Raw genomic sequence first — 9,497 nt, 5'->3', positions numbered from 1 at the left:
TTGGATTTGAGACTTTAGTCTTTGCAACTTTACAGATCTTCTTTATGCACCAAGAGCTTGTAACACTCCAAAGAGAAAGGAAAAATTGAAATCGCATCATATGACCCCTTTAAATGTCATCTTGAGGCCCCCTGGACTCGCTGATGCCCCCTAGTGGGCCCCCTGGTTGAGAACCTTTGAATGTATGGCTACATTTTTATAATGAGGGTGGTTATTTTGTCATTTTATGTGTCCACATTCAGTTTGTTGCAGTTATAATTCAGCTGATTAAACATGCCTGAATTTACAATAAACAACTCTATAAATCAATGTACATTGCTTGACTAAAAACATTTTTCATGTTTTCATAATTTATTCAGATCAGCTCAGTTTCATGTCTTGATAAAACCGTCAATCAAAATTTCTGCTATTAAACTTCTTTTTATTCATTAAGTAAATATTTAATACACTTTAAATGCTCTTCCTAGCACTGACTCGAGAACAACTCCAACCGATTCAGTGCTACTGGCGAACGACCGGTTCTCGGTTCATTAAAAAGATCCAATTCAAAAGAAAGATTCGTTCACGAATCGGACATCTCTAGTGCGCTGAGCGGACTACTGGTGACACAAAGGGCCTGTCTCTCCAGAGCGCGGGTTCCTAAAACTCATCTGGAGGAGGTAGCCTGTTTAGACCATAAATATGTCACATAACTAACAGAGCGTGATTCAGTCGATTTGTTCAGTTTGATTTAATTGTCCAATTGAAGAGAGAGACGCATTAGGGCAACGATGGAGCTGGAGCTATCAACAGATGGGGAGGAACTATCTGAAACCAGCGAAACTCAAGATATTGATACGGATGATCTGCTGGAGTTAAATCAGTTCGACGGGCTCCCTTTTTCTTCAAGGTATTACAAACTATTAAACGAAAGAAAAGGTCTGCCGGTGTGGGGAGCGAAATGCGAGTTTATGGACAGTTTGATGAGCAGCCAGGTTGTGATAGTTACTGGCACAGCTAAAACAGGGCAAAGCACTCAGAGTTAATATTAATATTTTATTTGGTATGTCAAACCTCATTGCATATTCAGGATAAATAGGGCTGAATTTTGAACAGAACATAAGTTACTATTAGATTTAATTTAATGTGAACATTATATTGCATTACATCGCTTCATCTATTATGCAAAAGATCATATACTATGGGGTAGATGCAACGTAGTCATTACTGCTAGTTCATTTGTCACTGAAAGTATCAAATGTATCTTATTTGTGAGTGTTTCATTTTTGAATAGCCTTACAGCATGTGGTTTTCTGTGTTAATCTTCATTTAGGTCCCTCAGTGGTGTGCAGAGTTTTGCCTGTCTGCGCAGTATCAGAATGGCATGGTAGTGTGTACCCAGATTCACCAGCAGAGCACTGTGGAACTGGCCCTCCGTGTGGCCGACGAGATGGACGTCAACATCGGCAGCGAGGTTGGATACAGCATCCCACTTCAGACCTGCTGCTCGCCTGATACTGTACTGAGGTGTGTATCTGATCCCTAGGCATGTTCAGTAATGTAAAGTTTGAACGGCATTATTTGGTCATTTTCCCTGGACTTTTTCTTCCATTCAATTCTGCAATCTGCCCCTCCCCCCTTCATTCCCACCACACGTGCATCTCTTTTCAGGGGCGCCTGTCCTTCTAAACAATATAAAAGCTAACAAAAGGCTGAGGGGGATCGGTCTGAGGGTCTCCACGGCAGCTGCCGTGTTTCTGTACTGCCCATATGCTTCATCAGAGCTTTCAGAGCGGCAATAAGTCAGTCTGGCGAACAAAGAGCCAGAACTGTGATTTGAACAGCTGAGAAGGTCTGACTTAATGAAAACACTGACCTTAAGGAAAACACTGACAATTCCCAGAGTAAATTATCATCCAATCACGTCTGCTTGTTTTCAGTTAGCTTGTTATTTTTGTTTGTAGACGTATACAAGGATTTTGTATTGAATCGATGCTGATTTGCACTCTTGAAGAAGCCTGCAGTGACATCTGTTGCTTTGCAGATATTGCACAGATGATGTGTTGCTCCGGGAAATGATGTCGGACCCCCTCTTGGAGCAGTGTGGTGTGGTGGTCATTGATCAGGCCCAGGAACGCACCGTCAGCACAGACCTTCTCCTCGGGCTGCTCAAAGACGTGCTCCTCACACGGCCAGAGCTCAGGCTGGTCATCCTCAGCACCCCTCACTCCGCAGAGAAACTGCTACGTCGCTGTGGAAGTGTTCCTCAGATCTGTCTGGAAGGGCCACGGCCGTGCGAGGTGGTGTACGGCAGTGGGAGAGGAGGTGTGAAGGATTACCTCTGCTCTGCTCTTAGACTGGCTCTGGAGATACATCAGAATCAAAAGCATGGAGACATTGTGACATTTCTGGCAACTGAGCAAGTAAGAGACATTTCAACTTTAATAGGTGAGCTAGTGCTAAACTTTTGTAATTGTTTACATTTTGTTGACATTTTAAAAATATTTATTATTCACAAATAATTTTATTAAACAAATAAATGACATTCTTTACATATAATATAAAATAATATAAGTAAACTATAAGTTGTTTTTATAATTAGTATTTATTGTTAATATTACTTTTTATAAAGTAAATTATTACATTTAATTTATTAATACATAAAACAATATACAATTATTTATAAGTGGATATTTAATTATAATTAAATATATAATCTCCTGTTTGCTTTGTGTGTAAACAGACATATAGTACTCTCAGTACTTTACAGACCGAAGAACTCACATCTAAAATTATATTATATATTACAGTGTTTTATATATATAGCATTTTATGTATTACATAGATGCTGATTTGCATTTAAATGTATTATGTATTTCTATATATATATATATAATGATATATCTATAATATATTGATAATAATATATCTACAATAATATAGTAATTAGTCAGATTTCATATTTTTATCTTTTATAATGTATATATGTAAGTGCTGTCAAACGATTAATCACATCCAAAATCCAAAAACGTTTTTGTTTACAAAATATATGTGTGTACTGTGTAGATTTATGATCAGCAAGAGCCAAGCTGAGAGCCGCAAACAACTTGCAGGCCCAACAGGTGAGCACTTTTTGCTTTCAAAAATAAAGACATAATTAATTTTAATACATCTTAAAATGAATAAAATAATTACACACATTGCCGTTCAAAGGTTTGGGGTCAGATTTTTTTTTCTTGAAAGAAATTAATACTTTTATTCGGCTAAGACACATTAAATTGATCAAAAGTGTCAGCAAAGACATTCATAATATTACAAAAAAATCTATTTCAAATAAATTATGTTCTTTTGAACTTTCAGTTCATCAAAGAAAAAACATGTATCATGTTTTTCTACAAAAAATATCAAGCAGCACAACTGTTTTCAACATTGATAATAATTGGAAATGTTTCTTGAGCAGCAAATCAGCATATTAGAGTGATTCTGAAGGATCATGTGACACTGAAGACTGGAGTAATGATGCTGAAAATTCAGCTTTCCCATCACATGAATAAATAACATTTTATAACATATTAAAATTGCAATAATATTTCACAATATTATTAATTGTACTGAATTTTTGACCAAATAAATGCAGTCTTGGTGAACATAGTCAAAAACATTTAAAAAGTCTTACTTTTTTTATTTCAAGTTTGTTTACTTGAAATAAAAGTGTTTCTTAAAATTTTTGCCATGCATTGAATCATATGCCTGAAATGTTTTATTTCTGCAGGCAAATGTTTCTGTTTGTATCAAGAGGACACGCCACTTCCTGCTGAGAACATCCCTCATATTCTTGATTCTGACATTACTTCCACCGTGCTCTTCCTGAAGCGCATGGAAATTGCTGGCCTGAGCCACTGTGACTTCATTGACAGACCGGGTGAGATACAATTCTTATACAGTTTATCAAATCTCTATAAATTTCAATAAGGTATCTTAAAACGTAGCACTATATTAACAGATATACAGTTGCTTGGTGGTTTCTTCCAAATCAAAATAATTCACTTACAAGTCTCTAGATATGACTCTGGGCCTGCCATCAACATAAATTTAAAGAATTTTTTGCTCCACTATTGAAATATTGTGTAATATGTGTAGCTACACTGATTTTAAACAGTGAATGTATGCATAATTTTCACATATAATCACTTTCAATTATTCATACACTTCATTTGTAGAATAACTCATACAAATCTAAGCAGTGCGTCTGAACACAAACAAGTTGTTCACCATCCACTGTTTACAACAGCCAAGCAAAGCTGGGATCAGCCAGGTTCTCTTGGCTCACATTAAGGGTGCAGATGGGCCTGTCCTGCTCACTGCTGGTATTAAGAGGTGGTGAGCCGTGCGTTTAGCTGAGCCGACAGCACTCTGACTGGGTTCATTGTTCCAGAGATAACCTGCTTCCATAAAACACACCCGTCAGATGAGCAGCATCATTAGTGGAGCTACGACAACAGCATTTCTGTGAAAACAACATGGTGTGATGAACTAGATGAACTTGATTATCTCATGATGCAAATATGTGAGGTGCTTTTGTTATGCCACAAATTAGTGAGAGTTTATTGTCAAACTAATAGGCATTTCTATAGGAAAAATGCATTACAGATAACGGTTTATAACCCTTATTCCCACAATAATACTTGCTCAGGTGTTTTTTACAGTTAACTATAGTTTTACTTTTTACAGACTACTCTTTTGTTCTTATTTTATTGAAATGAACTAGACTGCGACTTTTAAAACAGCCACTCACTTCATTCATTTTAACGAGCTGATTCATTTTATTTAGGTCAGTTCAGTGTAGTATAGTATTAGTATTATTTATATACTATTAGTATTTATGAATATAAATATTGAATAAACTTTTATTTTGTATATTTTCGGTTTCCGTTTAACTTTTGTTTAAGTTTTAGTAATGTTGGTATGTGCTATGTGCTTTTTTATATAATTCTATTTAGCTTTATAGTGCTTAAACCAAAAATTATTTTATTTCAGTTAGTTGCCAAGGCAGCATTTCTCATTTTAGTTTTTTAAAGTTTAAGTTTGCCATCTAATATATATATCTAATATTATATTTTATTTCAGCTTTATTTGAATGACAAAAAAATTCTAATAGTTTTAAGTTTAGTTTACAATAACAAAATTGGGTTTAATTAATTACATTTTTTTTATTATTTAATCAACTTAAAACTATTTGGCATTTGTTTAGAATAGATTAATGGCACGCTTGAAAACTGTGATTAATATTTTGAAATATATTCAATATTTTACTCACTCTACCATAGATCCAGAGGGGCTCATGCAAGCTTTAGAGGAACTTGACTATCTTGCAGCTTTGGATGATGACGGAAATCTGTCCGAGATTGGAATTATCATGTCAGAGTTTCCTCTCGAGCCACAGATGGCTAAGACTTTGCTCGCGTCTTGCGAATTTGACTGTGTGAGTGAAGTGCTGACCATCGCTGCCATGCTAACAGGTAATCCTGTCTCAGTACAATCCACTCAACAGGTGTATCACCATGTGTCTGCGTTTCCAATATATCTGTGCTCCATTCAGTTATATTTGGAACTCATGTCAAATCACTGTAGTTGTACCTTCAATTTAAACATTTATAGATAAGTCAACCTCTAATGATACATTCAGTCACTCCTCCAACTTTTAATATGATAAATATTAAATAAAAAACTAAATATTTATTATTATTATTAACAAATGCATTAATGATTGATAATAAAGCTTTTAATTGCTCTTTGTCTTTGTAATTTAGCTCCAAGCAGTTTCGTTACACCCCCAGTGGAACTGAGACAGAAGGCCTTACTGTGTCATAAGAGGTTCCAGCATGCAGAGGGAGACCACTTCACCCTTATTAACATCTTTAATGCTTACAAATATGCTATGGAAGGGTCATGTGAGTTATTTTTGTGCATTAAAGCAATTCAATGAAGCCACACAAGTCTATAATTCATATGCATATCTATTAACAGCCATTATTGTGAATTAAACAGGACAGTAAACAGTAGCTGACTAACAAAATCTATCCATTATAATATATAAAGTGTTAAATTCACATTTGTATTTTAGACTTTAACGTGGAACGATGGTGTGAAGACCATTTCCTCAGTCTGTCTGCTCTTCAGACAGCAGATGCGATACGCTCTGAGCTAACAGAAATCCTGAAACGACTAGAGCTGCCAGTGTCCTTACCTGCCTTTGGCTCTAAAAGCAACAGCTTGAACATCAAACATGCCCTACTAGCTGGCTTCTTCATGCAGGTATAGATATATAGAAATTATATACATAATAAAACACTTTGGTAATATATTGTTGTGCTAGTTCTCTTTCAAATTATTGCATTGGGACAGTAAGGTCTGTGATGAAGGCAGATTAGCAAACGGCACAGTGTTTTACATATTTAAGTGTGTTCAGTGTCTAAAACACTGCCCGTGTGCTGCTCTAATGCATTTTCTGTTGTTTAATCTCTGTGGGGTTTTCCAGGTGGCGAGGGACATTGACGGGTCAGGGAATTACTTCATGCTGACCCATAAACATGTGGCTCAGATCCACCCACTGTCTGGCTACAGAACCGAGATGCACAAGAAGAACCTGCCGGAATGGGTTCTGTACCATGAGCACACGCTGTCAGAGAACAACTGTATCAGAACCGTCTCTCAGATCTCAGCACATGAGTAAGTACTGGATCATCTGCTTTGTTTCAGAACTAATACAGCTGGAGCTCATTATTCATTATTCTGCTCTGTTCATTCAGCTATAATGATTCCAAAAGACAAAAGCTCCATACTGACTGAACATATACAGTACTTGGCAGTAGTTTATCTGCTTATGATAGAGCAAATGTATCTCATGAGAAAACATAACTATTTTACGAGGTGCCGATTTCATATGAATTTGTACGAAAGCATGCAATTTTTAGAATAAAAATAAGTAAGATGGTCCACCCCTAAACCTAACCATCAGTGGGGAGTAAGCAGATTGAACAAAAACGTACGAATGAGATCATATGAATTCATAAGAATTAGCCACTTCTTCACCACAATGTGTGAATTGCCAAAAGAGACAAGAGAACTTCAGAATTCTCTTTTATTAATCATGTCACATTGTATTGCTAGAGGTTTTTAAATGCATTGTTTAGAATTACACATTTATTAGTGACGATAGTCATTTGAAAGTACATAATTGAAATAAAATTAAATATATGTCAAATGAAATATATAAAAAAAAGTTAAAAAAGAAACGGAACTAAAGAATAAAATATATTAAATTGCATAAAACATGACAGAGTTTGCACTTATTATTATACTTTGTTCATATAAAATATGAATGATTTATTTCTACATTTATTTATTTTTGAATATCTTCCCTCTCTCCTTTCCTCTTATAGCACCTATCAATTATTTTGATCCAAAACATGCATTGAATTGTAAATGATCAGTCATTAATAATGTCAGCAATAATTTAGTTCAGCTTACAGACTTTTATAATTAAATCAATTCTTTGTTTCATTTAAAATGTCCTTCTTAAGCTTTAAACCTCCTTTTAATTGAGGCTAGCAAGCCATTTACTATTTTTTTTCTTTCCACCATTTAAACAATTTGTTCTTCTATGCTTTGTAATTATATGGTTTCTTTTGCTGTTTGCTTGTGACAGGTTCATTCAGATGGCACCGCAGTACTTCTTCTACAACCTGGCACCTAGCGAGAGTAAAGACATACTGCAGCACATTATAAATCATGGTTCAGCCGCCCCATCTAAAGGCAAAAGAAAATCCCAGCCCCCCAGCAGCCCTGCCAGTGAAGAGCTGAGCCATGAGCGCTGTACCATACAATGACTGGGGAAATAGTATGCCTTTCCACTTCGTTACCATGACAACAAACAGGATGCTTACACTACTAGTCTGTTACACAATAACCATGGAATTTCTTCAATATTTCTTCAAGATTAATCAATAATGATGAAAAGAAAAGATGTAATCAAAAAGGGCCAGGAGAAAAACATTTAGTGTGCCCCTCTTTTCACGGTGCCCAGGACAATGCTTCTAAGTAATAGCAGTTTGTACAGTTTGTCTTCTCTCTGCTGAATTAATAGCAATTTAAATAATCTACTGCTGTGCAGTAGTTAATGAATAAACTGTCGTTGACTTTATGGTGTCTAAAATGTGCTTTTTAAACTGTAGCTACTAGTTAGCATTTTCAAGTAATATATAAAAATACAATGTGGTTTAGCCATGTGCATCATAGTATCATTAGACATTAATTTCCTTTTTGCATTGATTATGCTTCCCATTGGCTAGTGAATCGTTTTTTTTTTTTTATTATTATTATTGTATATGTATTTATTTTCAAGGTATTTGTTCAGCTAATATAATATTTTGATTTCATATTAATCTCACATTCACTGTGATAGTTTACATAAAATAAGACGTTTAAAAATGTATTTAACTTTTTGTAAGTGGTAGTTCTTTTTTGCCAAGTGTCCCAAACTACTTATTCATACTGAATAAAGTCCAAAAATGTTCTGAAATTATATAGGACTTAATTCGTCATATCTGTTAAACTGTTACATAGTGAATGCTTGCCAAATAGCACTGCAACTTTAGATACTATTACGGTAATATTCATTCATGTTTCACATCAAACCGTAAACATCAAGTGTGTCATTTTAAAACATAAGCAGAAAATTGTGACTGTTTTTATTTAGACGCTTCCTGTGGTCACACGTTTTATGATGATGTTGATAATTGATGTATGATATAAATTTACATTTGATTGAATAAAAGCAACATTGTGTTAAGTTTTTTATCACTGTTTTTATGGATTATTTAATGTTTAGTGTGTTATTGCAGACTTGCAGTCTAAAATTGGTGTCACAGCTGTTCAAACTACAGATCCTGGGCTGCGTTCAGCCCCAACAAAAATGGTGCAAAACTTTTTTTAACGGAAACGGTGGTATGTTGAACACCCTGTTCTGATGACGCAAGAGTTGCAACTATGGCAGCTGAGAAGGCCATTCTTTGTGTTCTTTTTGAAGAATTTTCGAAGCCTGATGAAATCGGTATAAATACGTGTTCAATACTGCAAAATACGCTCGATGGTACAGTCACTGCCCTTGCCCTCCAGAATAAAAGAGAACATCCCAATCAAATGAAGGGATCTGTGGAAAATGTGGTTCCTAATTATTGTGATCAACATCTGCCTCACATTTCAGGATGAAAACTGCCCCATTTCAGGTGAAGGATAATCCACTTCTTACCTCCGAGACTGTGTTATGATCTAGATGACCTTACTATTTTTATTGTGAGGATTCGGCTTATCATTATTGCTGATCACTGTTGTTGTGCTATGATATTGTAATATTTACCATTATATAATCAGAGGGGTATAGAAAAGTTTATGAAAGTGTCACTCCATAATACAATAGCAAAATATATAAATATGTATAGTATGTTTATGTTACATTA

At 35.2% G+C, this 9,497-nt stretch overlaps 1 pseudogene; it reads left to right on the top strand.

Moving 5' to 3' along the window:
- Positions 1-583: 583 nt before the first annotated feature.
- Positions 584-8,122, top strand: LOC107594791 (putative pre-mRNA-splicing factor ATP-dependent RNA helicase DHX32; annotated as a pseudogene).
- Positions 8,123-9,497: the final 1,375 nt, after the last annotated feature.

This window comes from Sinocyclocheilus grahami, unplaced genomic scaffold, assembly GCF_001515645.1.
Source record: "Sinocyclocheilus grahami isolate Dianchi unplaced genomic scaffold, SAMN03320097.WGS_v1.1 scaffold191.1, whole genome shotgun sequence".
NCBI classification, from domain to species: domain Eukaryota; kingdom Metazoa; phylum Chordata; class Actinopteri; order Cypriniformes; family Cyprinidae; genus Sinocyclocheilus; species Sinocyclocheilus grahami.
The sequence above is the reverse complement of the archived record's forward strand: the minus strand, read 5'-3'. Positions and strand labels throughout refer to the sequence as shown.